General features: G+C 45.5%; 1 long non-coding RNA gene across 1 annotated transcript in view; it reads right to left on the bottom strand.

Moving 5' to 3' along the window:
- LOC125717068 (uncharacterized) overlaps window positions 1-13183 on the bottom strand; it is a 28894-nt gene extending 15711 nt beyond the window's left edge. The window contains exons 1-3 of the long non-coding RNA XR_007384469.1: window positions 12531-13183; window positions 239-796; window positions 15-83 (exon numbers count right to left, since the gene is read on the bottom strand). This is a non-coding gene — a long non-coding RNA (uncharacterized LOC125717068). The remainder of the gene's footprint in view (window positions 1-14; window positions 84-238; window positions 797-12530) is intronic.
- Between the last annotated feature and the right edge of the window lie 2445 nt (window positions 13184-15628).

Genomic DNA, 15628 nt, shown 5'->3' with positions numbered 1-15628 from the left:
ACCCGCCACCATACCGCGTCTCTCCTCTGGGCCGGCGGGAGGCTGGACCAGCAACATTGCTGGGATTTTGCGGTCTGAAGCCTCTGGTGAGAAAAAATAAAAAACGCGTTAAGGCACCCAGCGCTTGCCTAGAGATTTCCAGATTGATGCTCTCGAGATCCTTCCAGAAGGAACATCGTTTGTGTAGCGACCTGCACACAATGTGTGTAATACTCATTCACAGGATAGGGATCATTACCTGCAGTCTGCCAGACATGGAAATCTTATCCAGTGGTTTCATGCCTATTATTTATTACACTGAGACACATGTATCACTTCATGGGCAAAATCAAGCACAAGGACTCAAACTTTTTCTTTTATTTTTCCAAGTCTATCCCGTATCCTCCTAGGGCAGAACGTCAGAGGGCCCCCACCAGCTTATTAACGTGCAGCGACGGAGGAGCAGATGGCCGAGGAGACCGGGAGGGCCGCTCAGCAGATGTTTACCTCTGCTTGGGCGTGTGGCGGCTGACGCTGGCCTTCCCTCTTCTCTTTGGATGTGCCAGTTTGGGAGGAGAGGCTGAGTCATGTTGGAGCATCGCCGGACTCACCGGCCGCTCCCTGAACTGACCCAGGCTTTCTCAGCTTCTCACGTCAAGGCTGCCTTTCATGCATCCTAATTTACCTTCTCATTTTTGGGTTTCTCAAGAACAGGGCTGCCGAACTTGTCCATAGGTGGGAAGTTGGCCCCCCATCCTGGGTTCTTCCCTGCCTTGCGCCCGCAGCCTCCAACATAGGCTCCGGACCCCCTGTAACCCTGCACAGGACAAATGGGCATAGTAGATGAATAGAACACATAAGTTTTCCTTTAAGACAAACACAGTCAAAATATATGGAATATAGTGGCATTGCTTTTAATTTGATCTAAGAGGAACAGACATTTGAATAAACACATTTTCAAGTGCCCATTTATTCCCTGTAAGCAGTTAACTGGTTAGTTAATGGTTATCTGTGATCATTTAAGACGTGTAAAGGGTATGAACCAGGCTTCCTGTTCCTTGAGAGAGCTTTGGACGTGTAATTTTAATAAAACCGTCACGCAGATCTGTTTGCCGTGCATAAAAAAGTGATTTATTACATTGTATATATGTGAAGAGCTTAGTTTGTTTTAAGAGCTGATCGCAGCCTCTCTATAGAGCGCACCAGCTTATTAGCATGTGTGTGTGTGTGTGTGTGTGTGTGTGTTTTTTCCAAGGCGAAATGTAAACATTGTGAGTCCCATTAATGTGCTTCTCCTGACTGAGTCCTGGTGCCACGGGGAGTGCAAATGAGCCGAGGTTCTCCGAACGATGTTGCACTCGCTTTGCAAACGGGGGAACAACACTAAGCAGGTGGCGACCTCCGAACATATACGGCTCACTCAGGTGAAATCGAGGCACAGGAAATCCATGCGGAAGCCTTTTGAGCTTTTCAAATGAATTATTACGTTTAACCGGCTCCCCTCGTTTCGTGCAAAGGTCAAACTCGCCGGCGACGACAGCGAGCGCGGGAGCTACCGTAACTCGCGCGTTAGCTGTAACCTGAGTTCAGAGGTATGCAGCTTGTGATCTAAGCGGCTCATCACCGCCGCACCCACTCAGCCCAAGACGCATTATAATTTGACTCAAACCTTTCTCACTTTCCTGTCAGGCAAGATTTATTTGCAAAACTTCTGACAAAGCCGGCAATAAAAGAAAGTCTGGTGCTAAGCAAGCTTTAGAAGAAAATAACAGGTAGAAGTGGACCATCAGACCCTTCCCCTGAGCTGTATATTATTAGATGACTTGTATGTACATGCAGACAAACTCCGTCCTTGTGCCTCACTGAAAGGCTTCCTCATGCATAGTTAGATAATTGACCCTAATACGCTCGAATTATGCATTTATACGGTAACAGGGAGGATTTCTCGGCCTGCTGACCAAATTCAGACCCCGTGGCCAATGGGATGGGCAATAGGAACATTGGATGCAATGAAAGCCAGTGGAATTGTGGGATGGGTCCTATGACATCATGAGAGTGGGCGGGGCATCATCCACGCCCCACACTTTTGAGAAGCCTCCATTCCTAAGGGTCCGACCCGGTGTCCTTTTAAAAGTTATGGGGTAGAAGATTGAGGTGTGGTACCGGGAAATTCCGTCGACGCCACAACACAGAGACCGTGAGAAAACAATGCAGCATCCTTACAGACAAAACGGCGGAATGCAAAGAAAGAAATAAAGGAGAGAGTCTCTCTCTCTAGCCGCCATGTCGTTCCCACACTAGGCTTAAAAAACGTGGCTATAAAAAGGTTAAGTGCGGCAGTCCGCTCGTTCAATGTTCCAATGAGAAGTTCAGGAGATCTTCTGGAGTCTGGGGAATATCTGCTGCAAAGGATCATGTGGCATCTTGCTTGTTAAAATACGGCACTGAATACGCTTTGTTTGACCGGCCTTATGTATTTATTCAGAGCTACAACTTTACCCATTTATACAGTAGAAACAGTATGTGATTAGTGCATTACTCAATGATATGACTTTCTGGAGCCTGAACTGGCAACCCTCTGGTAATGAATATATATTCTTAATCGCTGTACCAGCTACTGGGCAGACTTTGTAAACCTTATATGAAAAATATGTGAAAAAATAAAACTGGATATATATAGCTAAGTACACAAAACAATAAGTATATGTAGATATAAATATCATGAGTATTTTAATGAATTGAGGATATCTGGTTATGTGATTATAGAGATAAATAATTATTAGTTTCGCAGCAATGCGGCCTGTGTGCTTAAGTGAACTGGAATTTTCCCAGCATTTCGGAAGGTGCACGGGGCCAGTTAGATAGGTCTCATGTGACTGTCCTGGAGGGGGGGGGAATGAATGAACACCCCCTCAGGGTGGTAGTAGGTAGATAACGGGTTGTGGACGTGTTTGCCCCGCAACAATGAAATTCTCCTTGGTAAACATGGCGTGATGGATCGGTGGATAATGAAGAGGTGATGGATTCTGCTTGGTGAGTGTATCCCGAGCCGAGGGGGGTAGGGTGGAGCTGGGGGGGATGGAGGGGGGGGGCTCCTGTGAGTGTCAGAGGCCCACCCACTCCGCCAGTGAGTCCAGAGACACCTTAATCACGGTATGATGGGTACAAGCAATTATGGGCCCTTCCACAATTCTCAATGGGGTCTGAGATAAAAAACCTCAGGAAAAAAAATTAGCCGTTTTATCAGATTCTTCACTTAAAATCATAGCGAAGCGAAATATTCCAGCCAAGCCCCTGAGCGCGACTGCAGCCTCGTGAAATGAATGAGTAAATGCTTCCATAGATCCATATAAATAATTTCCACGCATCTTCGGTACTTAGGGCCACGCTTCAAATGAAATTAATAAATAAGTAGGATTTGTAATATAAACAGATGTTTAAAGATGTTTAAATCTGCAACCTGAAAACAGATGGCTTGAGACTGGACTACGCTGGGATAACTATATGGGGTAATGGTAATTATGGTAATTAAAGTTACCTGCACACTAAACGGACTAATTAATCGGGCTTCTCAAGTCCACCAACTCAATTTCATTTCATAATTATATATATATATATATATATATATATATATATATATACACTCTGATTGACAGCTCAGTTAAATCACTCTGCTGATCCAGTTAGTCTTCTGGGCGTATTTTCAGGTAGGGCCGTCGCTGAGCCTTCCTGATTGGTTGCTGGACAGATACAGACAGTCCATTTATCCTGAAGACACAGTGTGCCAGTACAGCCGGCACGTTTAACTATACTGAAATTTGGGATTTATTCGGCAGAGGGAGGCTTTTGGTGAGCGCGCACGGCAGGCACCTTCCAAACGGCAGCAAAGATAGAAAACGGAGTTTCCTTTACTTGTTGGCATATTTATTCGTTACTTGCTGATTCTGTGCGGAATCTCTCATTTGGCAGGAGGAATGCAGTCAGCAGGACCTGGGTTTGCAGGAATTCTGCTGCTGGGAGAAGGGATTCCTTTCCGAGCACAGGCTCCCAGACGGGAGGCTGGAGCAGGGTGAACTGCTGAGAAGTAGCGGCGAGCTCTGGCCAAACTCAGCCCCACCTCCCCTGCCCTCCTATGCTGTATATCCGTCCGTCTCGTGTGTGGGTGTGTGTGCGTGAGAGTGAGCGTATGTGTGTCCTTTCCGAACAGTGGCTCGCCTAGTTAAAGGCTGTATCCGCCCACGAACGCACGCCTCCTGAACTTCCGCCGTGACCCTATCTCTTCTTCAGGCTTTCGATTAAAGAAACAAATTGCCGGATTAGCGGTTTTGGAAGGAGCCCGATATTCCGGGATGGAACTTTCGCCGCGGTGTCCTAGCAACATGAGCGTGGAGTTGTTGCCGGGAGGTTGGGGCTTCGCTGCGGATTGGGCTCTCGCCGCGTTACCCGACGACACAAGAAGGGCCCAAGCACAGACGGAAAACTCAGAGTGTGTGAATCAGCCACGATTCAGCACGGCCCAGAATGCACCTCAGCTTCAAGCCTGAGCCTCCTTAATTCACAACGAGGTCCTTCGCTTCTGCACCTACCTCCCAATGACGGCCCCATCCCTTAAAACAGTTCCAATGGTTATGTATGCCCCCCTGGCTGTATATGTCAGGACTCTGCATACTTTCCCAGCAGCCGCATGGGTCCTGCCCTGCACCTTCCTGGGATAGTTCCCAGGCATTATATGAGTATTTTTTTTATCTGTATGGGGGATGTAATTAACCTATGGATCTTAAAGAACTGTGGGATTCTGGGTAAATTCATAGTTGAGTGGTGGGGATGGGGGGGGTTGGTGGAGGGATGTGATGTGTGGGAGCGTTACATTAGTTCTGTCAGGAGAGAGTCACATGACCCCAAAGGGAACGGATGAGGTCACCAGCCCCAGTGCACCTGGTTAACCCAGCCTGCTCCTTTAGTTTCTCCGAGCCTCTGTGGCCGGGCGCCGGTCTCGTCATTGCGGGCCACTTCGGTCACACGGCCTCCCTCATTTCTAATAAAAGCGAAAAACCAACGGCAGAAACGTGACCTTTGTCCATATCTTTTAATGAAATGCGTCGCGTAATTTTAGCGGCCTTTCCCGGGCCAGGCTACTGGCGTGCCCTCCCCAGCGAGAGGGGCCTCGCCGTCGGCTTTTCAGCTGCAGCTTGGCATTAAGAGAATGGGTCTTGGAATGGCATCAAAAGAATCTCTATTCGAGCAACGTACCGCTGGCACCGATTCACATACAAACTGTCGTAATCAGATGTCCACGGCCGTCTGGTGAACGCATTAGCCAGCCGCAAGATGGAAGTGCTACTAATCGCGTTTAGATACGCTTACAGTCCCATACATTACGCCTGGGTGGGGGGGGAGGGGTGCGGAAACAGCATTGAGCTCATTAGCTATTACCATTATTACTGAGCGATGTATTTTGATTTTTTTCCTTTTCGCACCGGATGACATATGAAGTAATGCGGATCTCATTAAAGCGAAATTATGGGACGTCGTCTGGGATGGTGAAACGTTTAAGTTCAGCGGCGTTCCGAGCGGTAGCACGGCCATGAAACGTCAAGCACGGGCAGAGAGTTTCCCGCAAGGCGCGAGCAGTGTGAGATGGGCCCAGCGTAGCGTTACGAGCGGTAACTGGGGATTGAGCGCTCGCAGGAAATACCCCAAGCTCCCCTGCGGGTTCGAATTCTATTTATTTAGATGGCTGCCACATCGAGGTGACAGTATGGCTTTAGTGAGAAACAGACACCCACGCTTCGCACACCCGGGAGAGTAGCTGCCGCTGCTAGATCTGCTCAGCCTCAGCTCACTCCTCCGGGAAGGCGACTCTTGCCACGTCCTCCTGACTTTCCAGCACCTTCTCCCTATCACAGGTAAACGCGCCGCAATCTGACCCCGCATGACGGCAGCGTCATACCAGCTCGTGTCTCCTGCCTCACAGGATTTCTGCTCTTCCTAGAGTGGTGACACGGTCTCTTGGAGCGAGACCCACCCCACAGCTGGGGGGGGGGGGGGGGCAGAGAACATTCCGGAAGGCTCCTTATTAGTTAACCCAACCGTGGTAAAAGGAGGGAGGCAGCATGGTAAAAGATTAACAAGCGGGGGAAGTGGGTGAGGAGGAGGAATGGAGGGAGGCTTGGAATTCTCAGGCGCCAAAATGAAACCTCAGCACCGAGATGGAACTCTGAGTCTCCTCAAGTTCCCCATCATTATTGGAGTTTGGGGGGTGGAGGTGTCCTGTCACGGGTGATACATACCAGCGGAGGTCGCAGGCTGACATGACTGACTCATAACACCCAGTTCTACTCTGGCGACTCAGTTGGACGCTGTTGTCTGCTGCCGGCCGTTTGACTCGCTTTCGCTTACACCCCCGAGATCCAGCTCACGCCAGCCGTCTACCTGCTGCTCGGTGGCGCCCGTGGAACTCCCTGCGAGATGGTCGAGGCTGGGCTGCGGGATGGAGGGGAGGGGGGTCACCTGCCTGTCACCCTCCTACCACTGCACAAGCTCCACGCCGCTTATCGTGACCCCGTAACCCTCCCTGCTTCTGACAGACTCAGACAAAACAATTCTCATTTCTTCTCCCCCATTACAGTCCGTTCTCAGACATCGCAGTCCACTTCCTCATGCTTTCAATACCCTCGTCCTCATAGAGATTTATGTTACTTACACTTATTTGTTTAGTACATCATTCAAGGCGTTCACGTGTTGAACATTTAAACGGCTGCATATTTTCTTAAGAAAAGTACCTTGTTCTGGGGATCTGTTCTTTAATCGCCTCGGAATGCTCTCGGTTTCCCACACAGCTGATGATGATTCTGTCTGCGTTTGTTAAACTAAACCTGACATAATATGACACACAGGATGTAGGATTTACAGCAATCTTCTTACATCGATTCATTTCTTACCGACTTTTTTTTCCCCCTGCATCACTTTGAGCCAATCGCATTAGTGCTCACCTTTAACGTTATTTATTTTTTTAAGCGCGGCAGAGTCGCATGCACTTCAACCCAAAATGCCAGAAAAACAAACCCGCAGCATGTGCTGGAAAATATTCATCAGGACTGGTGACCACCTTCCTCAGGCGGCCAGGCCGAATTGCTCAAGTGTCGCCTCCCATCGTCGTCAGGGCGACAACTAAGACAGCACAAATTACCGGAGTTAGCAATGTGCCGCGTATTCGATTCCTCCTTCTATCTCCTTCTCTCCCCCATTTTCCAGATCAGGCCTTCCCATCCGCCTCTTTCCCCGTTTTGAATCTGCTCGCAGCACTAGAAAAGATTTCTTTCTCTCAATACGCACACAAAAGAAGACACAAGTTGACAGTAAAAAAGCGGGAGGAAAATGAGGACAAAAACGGTAACAGCGGACTCTGGGGTTTGTGGGCACTTTATCAATAAGAGACAGGCGCTGAAAGAGAAATTGTATGGACTTTTTAATCTGTTTGTGGGGGCGTGCGTGCGTGTGTGGTCGCTCACACAGAACCTCAAGTACTTACAAGGGGGTTTGGGGAGGTAATTATTTTCCTTCTCTGTCCCACCAGGCGAAGTTATCATTGGAATTCAAATTCTGGAAGTATTTGGTTTGACTTCCAGTTACTTACTGATTGACTGTGCGAATTCCCCAGGTTTAAAATGGTGCCTTAATTATGGAGGAAGTCTGCACAGTTAAGCCAGCCACGTACAGACGTCAAGATGAAGCCTGAAAATAAAATAACTTAGGTAAGGCCAGATCAAGCTGTGTTTGGACTACAGAACAGCTATTTTTAATGCTTGGGAAACACTTGCCCGATTTCAGAAGATGTTGAATGAATGTGAACCGTTTGCTGAGTTCTAGCGTAACGAATACCAGTGTGTCTTTGTTAAACTGTCCCGTCATTTTTCGTGCTCATCAGAAAAGTGGTTAGGTTTGGAATAGATTCGATTATCGGACTTTTTCATCAAATGGCTTAAAAAAAAAAAACATCTGGATTTAAACCAAGAAGGGGAAATAAAGAAGTAATTTCAAACTGGGAGCTGGGTTTGCACTCCATACTAAACCAGGCCCCAAGCGCTTTGAATCTTGAACCAGGCTATTTTTATCCCACTGCATTGAAGTTGTCTAACTGAAACACAGCATTTCTCGCTAGATCCAGAGGGTTATTGTTGAAAACATGCTTGACAGTGTCGGTAGGCATACAAAAAGGACAAATTGTACACCTGCTATTTCAGGAGAAGCTTAAAGGAATTGATTTGTTAAGGATGTATGCGGGGATGTTGAACACAGGCCACAAGGCTCCCCTGACGTCAATGAGCAGCTTAGTTATTTATGTGCGTCCGTGTCTCCTGTGTCGCTCTTTGTGTTTTAATCTCCTTTTCTAATAATACGGACTATAGAATATTTTCAGATTTTCGCGGAGTCGACGCTGGCAAGGTCTGAAGCTGCTCCCTTCTGCTGAGTTTGTCTCCCCCGGTGCTGCTGTCACCCCAACAGAAAGCATTCGCTAGCGAACTCCCCCCCCCCATGTGATGCATCATTCTGTCACTGCTGTCGGAGGTGCATCCCTGCTCCACCCTTCCCCTCTCCACTCCATCTCTCGTCGGTGTCTCCCCCCCCCCCACATGCTGCTTTGTTGTCCCTTCCTCTTCCAAACAAATAATGTGTGCTTCCGCTTCCCTCTTTCAGATCCAAAGTGCTGATTGCAATGTGAAGCCTTCGGTTATGCTTTATGTCAGTCACACAATAAAAGGGGATGCGATTGCACTATGGAATTACGTTAAATACTCACTGAATCGTTACATGAACGGTCTTTTGTTCAAAATAAACAATGGAATGCCTGGGAGTTTAAAGTATTTACATATGCTGCTGAATTACTCCTTACACTATGCATTAAGCTAATCCTAAACCGCCTGACCTTTGCTAAGGTCATTAATGCTACAATTCAATTAAATTAATACAATAGCTTTACCAAGTCCTTTGTGTTGCTTGTACAGGAATAATGTACTCAATTGTATTACATGGATTTAAAAAACTGAAAGCTGCTGAATTGCACACAAAAGTCATATATCTTTGAGTCTTTTTCTATGACTCCTTATCTTCCAACTGCTTATTAAGAGGCGTGGGGGGTGGGGGGGGGGTCTCTGAGACATCATAGAGCAGTGTTTCTCATCCCGGTCCTCAGGGACCCCCCAGAGGGCCCACATTTTTGAACCCTCCTCTGTCCACAGTGGACCGTCTGGAAGGCGAAAAACGGGGACTATGTGGGAGTCCCCAGGGACCAGGTTGGGAAACATGGTTATAGATGAAATACCCTAGGTGGTATGCCAGTCTGTTGGAGGGCAAACACACTATGGGCAATTTATAGAGCCTAAATCAGTGGTCACCTCCACTTCACGGGAACTGAGCCATACGAAGGGCTACCAGTTCGATACACTCTTCTTAAATAACAAATTTGCTCAGTTTACCTTTAGTTATATATTATTATAATTAAAGATGCTATATAAATGCAAATATGAGTAAAGAAGAATAGCAACAGGATAAAATAAAATTTTAGACGCTGCTAACTGCTGAGCTGTGCTATTTTTAGAACAGGTCCGTGGGCAACTCATCTGGTCCTTGGGGCATCCTGGTGCCCGCGGGCACTATCTTGGTGACCCCTGCCCTAAATCGACTGACTGCAGGGAGAGACCAATGCAGACTCGACACACATAGCAGTGGTAAAATTCAAATATAAGGTGTGTTTGTGTGTGTGTAGCTCAGCACGTTAGCCTGCTATTCCCGTGAGCTGAAGGCTGGTGATTTAAATCCCAAGGCTAGCAGAGAGATCTTACCGTTGGGCCGTTGAGCGAGGCCCTTAACCCCCAGTCGCTTCAAGGACTGTCTGACCCTGTCTTGTCAATTGTACGATGCTTTGGATAAAAGTCTCTGCTACATATGTCAAAATGTGATGCAAAGTAACCCTCAAGTAGGCAGTAGATCATCTCATATATTCATGTGCATCTTAACCTCAGATACTTGAGGTTAACTTGAAGACTTTCTGTGTGGTTTTGCTTATTAAGAACAAATTAGAAGGGTGTGCAGAAGAAACGTCTATTCCTGAAAAAATTTTCCCATATGTGACATAGTTGAGTGTGTGCGCATCCAAACACTATTAAACTACTTCAAGTTAAGTACTTTAACTTAATGTACTTGGTGAACTGCAAAGGTGATATGTACTTACTAAAGAAAGACAATACAACTTAACATACAAAGTTTAGTTTTAACGTCATGACGATTACAACAATCCGACCCCAGTGCAAGTTCTTAGCTATGATTTCCGTAATTTTAAGCTCGTGGGAGTTTTACTTTCACAAAAATGTTCTGAGGGCCGAAAGAACAATGATTGGTTCAGAGAGTTAACCAGTCAAATTGTAGAGGAGGCAGGACTAAGACATCTGATTGGTTGGTCCCACCTGCTCTAGTCGCTTGGACCTACCTCCTCTACAGTTTGATTGGTTCTCTCTCTGAAGCAATCATTGTTCCTTCTGCCCTCAGAACATTTTTTTGTAAGTCAAACTCTGAGCTAATTAAGCCAACGGGAAACTCCTTATATTGCTGAATGGATGGTGATGGAAGGGAAATGACAAAAGGAAATAATAGCCAATCGACCGAACCCCACATTTCTTGTACTTTTAATGCATTTTTATGTCCATCTTTTTTGAGTTTTTTATTGACAATCACATACTGGAATATAGCTTAGTAAGGTTCCTCAAAATTGTGAGGTTTATATGCTTAAAATCCTTGGCATTGCTGAGATGTTCTAATGATAAACAAATGTCACCATAATCGCTCGTTTTCCGTCATCCACATAATAAGCTGTCAAAATTTCACACCCTGTTTACAATTATTACAGTTGTTTGCATTGTGGTGGGTATTAAACACCATAGGCCTGTTTTGTAATTCAGTTCAAATTTGAAACCATAATTATTTTAACGTATTTTATGAAATATTCTTACTTTTTAATGCGTCATGCATATTTTTTCTTTCTTTCTATTATTTTTAAGAGCCAGCAGTGTGAGCCAGAGAATAAGCCTTCCATCTGACCTCTATTAAATCCAAATTTTTGGCAGGCGGTTAGCTCGGGCTATCGACAAGTGGCAGAAAGCATTTAAATCACCAGATCTGCGCTATTAAAACGCGCTATTTATGTAACGCGTGAGCACAGGCCTGACTTATAGATTAATAATGGGAGGACACCAAGGATATGGGAGACATTTAGCCTCAAAAATCAAGGTATCCGTTGCTGGGTAATTGGAGGGACAGAACTTAGAATGAAATGGAATGTGACAATGCGATAGATAAGCAGCAACAAACAGCAGACAATAGGCTCACAAACATAAATCTGCAGCAAATCCTTTATAAGGATGCGATGGTCCCACACCCTGGTCTACCTTCTCACGCAAGTAAAAAATTAAACTTCAAAGTCGAAAGCAGGGTCACAGTTCACTGGAAACAAGCATACAGAACCCTTAATCATTCCTCGCCTCTGTATCATTTTGATGTCATAATTATTGTTTTTGATTCATCATTTGTCATGACCTCATCGCCGGAGTGGCAGCGCAAGGTGCTACAAGAAAATCCAGTCTTACTCCTAACCCCCCCCGCGGGATGGACGTTCTCGTGATGCTAATGATCTCCAACGGCTATCTGCAGCCGGCCCAACAGAACAACGCCACAATCCCGTGACTCGACTTCACTGCTGTCCGCACTGTAAACAAGGATTTCTATAAGGCGATCTTCAAAAGATTTCGACGGTCCCTGACATGGGTCAGTGTTGCTACAGATCAGCTGGGAGTCAAAAGGAGTCAAAACAAATAATCATCTAATTCCATGTCGTTACACTTTTCTGTCAGCTGCTTTACAAAAGATAATAATAATAATAATAATAATACTAATAAAATCCGAAGCCAAAATGTGCCTGTAGCCAGCTCTCCATGTCTGTTTGGTGAGTCGGCATGTTTTTCAAACAGGCAAATGTTTATCGTCGAAGAGAAGGACAAATGTAAATTGTTTGACCAGTTGAAAGGTAAAAAGGACTTAATGAGATTTCATATATCACCCCTTTGGAGAACAGACTCTGTGATTAACCAAGCGTTTCTTTGTTTTGATAAACACAAACTTAACAAGCTCTGGGTCGCAAGATGAGCTTGAGGCGATGTGACTTTTAATTGACATACTAGGGAAGAAAAAAATGCTTCACAGCACAAGTTCAGGGCTCTTCAAGGTTATTTATGAATTACCAGTGGGAAACAGAATCATATGTTTCTAATTTATTTTTTTAGTTTCGAGCTACAGCATAATAAAATAGTTATATAAAAACAATTTTACTTAATTTTAAAGACCTTTAAAATGACTAACTTAACAAGTAATGCGGTCCCAAACGTTTCTGTGACACGTTCAACAATTAAAACTCTTTGTGGAGCAATCGAAAGGACAACGCCCATTCCTGTGACATGTGTGTATTGTGAAAAAGCTATTTGTTATGCAAAACGGGATTTTACCGTTCATGGAAGTCCTAGTGTGTTGAAACTGTCGTGCAATTATTCCATGTTTGCCGGAAGAATGTGCGACTTCACTCTGCAGGTATTTCTGCGAAGACACCCCCCTGGTATACATAAGGATTATCAGATTTTGATTTATTTAAAAGGAAATATTTGTGGGATGAATGAAAACTCGGATGACCTGAAGAGTCAAAAGGAGCACGAGAATGTACTTCGTGTCGACGTGCGGTCCATTCTGAACACCACCATTTTCCCCGCCTCAATTAACCTTGGCTGATCTTTTATTCCGTTTATTTCTTTAAAAAGCACTTCGAGCCGCAGATGTCTTTATTCTCACCTCCGCAGTTCGGGTGCGACAGGTCAGGTGGATGTCTGTCTCTGTGAAGAAGCTGAGGAATAAAGGCGCACCTCGCTATTTTAAAACTTTTTTTTTTTTATGTCCGTTGCGCTTTGAAAACGTGGTCGTTGTGCCATTGTGTCGATCACTTTATACTGAGCGGAGAAAAGACTTTCGAGTTATGTAACTGGAATGCAAACAAATACACATATAGCAAGAGAACTCCCAACAGGTGGGGGAATATAAGAGGGGCCAACCGTATCATTAGCCAATAATTTGTTTTGAATTGGTGAGTGATAAGGGAGGGGGCCAATCAGCTTTCAGCTGGGGCAAGTGTCCCTGTGGCCCCGCCCCTTTATTTACCTCTGCACACAATACAGTATATTAGAGTCAGCAGTTAGACTAGCTACATGACTTTGGACTATGGGGGAAACATGTGTGCAAAGGCAACCCACCCATGGAGAAAATATACACATCTCCCAACCCAGAGGTATAACAGAGCTACCCACGGGAGCCCCCATGCCGGGCGACATTCAGCATATAACTTCATTATTACCCTTTTCCTTACATGTTCACGTCACAAGAAATGTCACAAAAAACGGCGGCAAAAGATAAAAAGGTGAGTTTTCATCAATGCGATTCTTATTATCAAATATGTGGGCCAAGGTTGCCACCTACCCCCCCCCCCTCCAGTCTGCCTGTCTGTACTCCGCAGTTCGAAAATGCTAATCAAAAAGGTCTCCAAAACGAAAAAGGTCACATTGGTACACTGCAATTCCTCTCCCCGCCTTTGAGAGGGCGCCGTTTATTAGAGGGGCTTTTTCCTCACCTTCTCTGCATCCCATAATGGTCTGCACCTTGTCAAAACAACGTATTAATCTCCAGGTCCCTTCCATCCAATCCCAGACGACCCCCCCACCCACCCTCCGATTCTGACAGTCTTCCTGTTAAAGGCGTGACCCACTGCTGTTGCGTCTGACAGGACCCTCGAAGGAAGACCACCGGGAGTGAGAAACAGACAGTGATTCGCCCTCCTTTTCACAATCTCCTCTCTCTGCTCGTCTCTTTCCCCTCCTGTCTTACGAGCTGTTTCACTAACACTAAGACAACGGTGCCAATAGAGACGTTGGCCATCAACCGCTCAAATTGACATGTAATAGCAAAAGTAAATCCTGCGCAATATCGCGGCGAGGTCAAAGGCGTAAAACCCCGGCGCTAAACTGACAGCATCATCGAGGACACGTTACCCTCGACCCAGGGCCGAGATGGTCGTGTGTACGGAGGCGTGGCAGAAAATGAGAATACGTGTTGGGGGCAGATTTAATAACATGCTTTAGCCTATGAAGGCCTGCATGGCCTTTGCAGTGACACTGAGGACATTAAATGCAGAGATGCTAACAACTCAAACCAAGTGCTGGGCCAAAGCTAAATAAAATAAGAGAAATAAAACTCAGCTCACACAGAAGATCAGTTGGTGCACAGTTAGCATCGGTGGTGTAAAAATCCACCCGCTCATCATGAATATAAATACAAAGTGTTTGGTGAAGACTCTCACTCTGCCACACATGTAACACTATCCAAACAGAGGTTTAAAAGAGCTCAGAGGTACATGCTTTTTGCTGTACTACAATCACATGGTTACAAATTTAACATAAATAAATGTTGATACAGCGTGGTATTAAACCATGTGCTGTATATTTAATATCCAACGGGCCCCACAGATGCCGCGCGTCTGTCGGATTACTGTGTCTCGCAATTTTTATCCTGATTCTCATCTTTGAAGAAGTGTTTCCATCTTTACTGTAGTTCAAAACTTTCCTTATGAGGAACTAGTCACATTCTGTCTGGAAATCTTCAAAGAACGAAATTAATTTATAAAATTGGACAATTAATATGTAAAATTAGAACGCTAAGAACAGTTGATCTCTTTAAAGGGAAAGCACCTGTCAGAACCTTAGTTGATTAATCTACCCTATTCATGTACTAATTGCTATAGCGTTAATAAGAATAATTTGGCTCTAGGGTTGGCGTAAGTCTACAATTAATTAATGTGTCTAATTTGTGCTTTAAATGTATGAGTTATTCCCTGTTTGTCTGTGAGTCCATGTACGAGTGTCTTGTGTATTTCTGTTTAAGTGGAGGCAAACTATACTGTATATATATATATTTAATTGAAAAATGAAAGAAAAGGAGTAATGTAAAATTTGAAAGGATTCGGAGACTGGTTTTCTGTGTTAAAATGTCTGGCACACCTTCTGAGGAGTAGAGAGCACACTCCCCTCTCTGGAAAGTGTTATTGTAATGAATCGGGCCGACGTAGCGCCTTCGGGGGGGGGTGGAGGCGGAGAGGAGGGTGGCTTTTTAGACGGCCCTATTCGTCATTCTCTCACCTTCCCAGACAGGCGAGGAAGGCCAGACCTGCAGCGGCCCAGCTCCTCTTAGCGACGGCTCAGTCCAGGCCGCATACGTCGGCCTGCGTGACACGGAACACCTTGCCTAAATCCCCCGCCCCCATCGCTCTTTCACTACACACCCACACACCACCTTCCCCCAACCTGGGACATGAGAATGAGGCTTCTCAGCTGGGTAGTTCCACAAAAAAATCCCCTGTGTTTAACACGAAGCCGGAAACCTGAGGTCAGAGTCGGGGCTCAGTCAGGATTAATTAGGGCTGCTATGATATGTCCTAAAATGAAATTAATGATATGTATTCGCTAAACAACGTGTCACAAACATAGCCGGTGTCCTGTCGTTGTCTTTT

Source organism: Brienomyrus brachyistius, chromosome 21 (genome assembly GCF_023856365.1).
Source record: "Brienomyrus brachyistius isolate T26 chromosome 21, BBRACH_0.4, whole genome shotgun sequence".
Lineage (NCBI taxonomy): Eukaryota > Metazoa > Chordata > Actinopteri > Osteoglossiformes > Mormyridae > Brienomyrus > Brienomyrus brachyistius.
This window is presented reverse-complemented; position numbering and strand designations above follow the sequence as displayed.